We start from the raw sequence: 888 nt of genomic DNA on the forward strand, positions 1-888 counted from the left end.
TTTAGAAGTGGAGCTCCCCCAAAACTGCGGTTTTTTTCAGTGATGAACAAAACTATCAGCAATATAAAAAAAATGTATACAATGTTTTAAAAGGTGGTGTGGATTTTGTGAAAAACAATTTTATTTAAAGACGAATAAGACAGTTTTAATTTTTATTTGATAAATGTATACTACTTCAAGTTACACCTCTCCGATTTAAGTGTCCGATTTAGATATGTTGTAGGGGAGAGTGTCTTGAGCGATTTCCCGCAAGAATTAAGTGGAGGGAGGGGCGGCATTGGTTTAGGAGACACATAGTAAATTAAAGTTCCATAATATACAGGGTGTCCCATTTTAAATAACGAATAGGAATATCTCGGATGGTAAGCATTTTGGAGGAAAATTGTTTATACAAAAGTTGTAGGGTACAGACAAGGCTAACTTATGGTGACCTTGACCTGACCTTGAAGATGACCTTCAAGGTCATTTCAATATTAAGTCAATTTTTTCAAATGGAACCCCTTATTTTTTAACCCGAAAGTGGAAAGAGCGGAAGATTTTACGTCCGAATATGACCTTGACCTTGACCTTCACCGCTACCTTCAAGCGCTTCCTTCAACCGCTCCATGGTGAGGTTCTATAGTTCTTTTCGGTTTGTATCCGTTAGTTTGGACCTCCCTGTCGGCCAGCATTTAGCATGGTTGAACCTGAGCTGATATAGCCCGAGCGGATCGTAAGCCACAACACCCCCACCATGAGAAGGTGGATACATGGGGACACCCAGCCAGTTAAGGCAAGATAGAGGAGTCACTCAGCCAGTTAAGGCAAGATAGAGGAGTCACCCAGCCAGTTAAGGCAAGATAGAGGAGTCACCCAGCCAGTTAAGGCAAGATAGAGGAGTCATCCAGC

Source organism: Trachymyrmex cornetzi, unplaced genomic scaffold, assembly GCF_001594075.2.
Source record: "Trachymyrmex cornetzi isolate Tcor2-1 unplaced genomic scaffold, Tcor1.1 scaffold850, whole genome shotgun sequence".
In the NCBI taxonomy this organism is placed as follows: domain Eukaryota; kingdom Metazoa; phylum Arthropoda; class Insecta; order Hymenoptera; family Formicidae; genus Trachymyrmex; species Trachymyrmex cornetzi.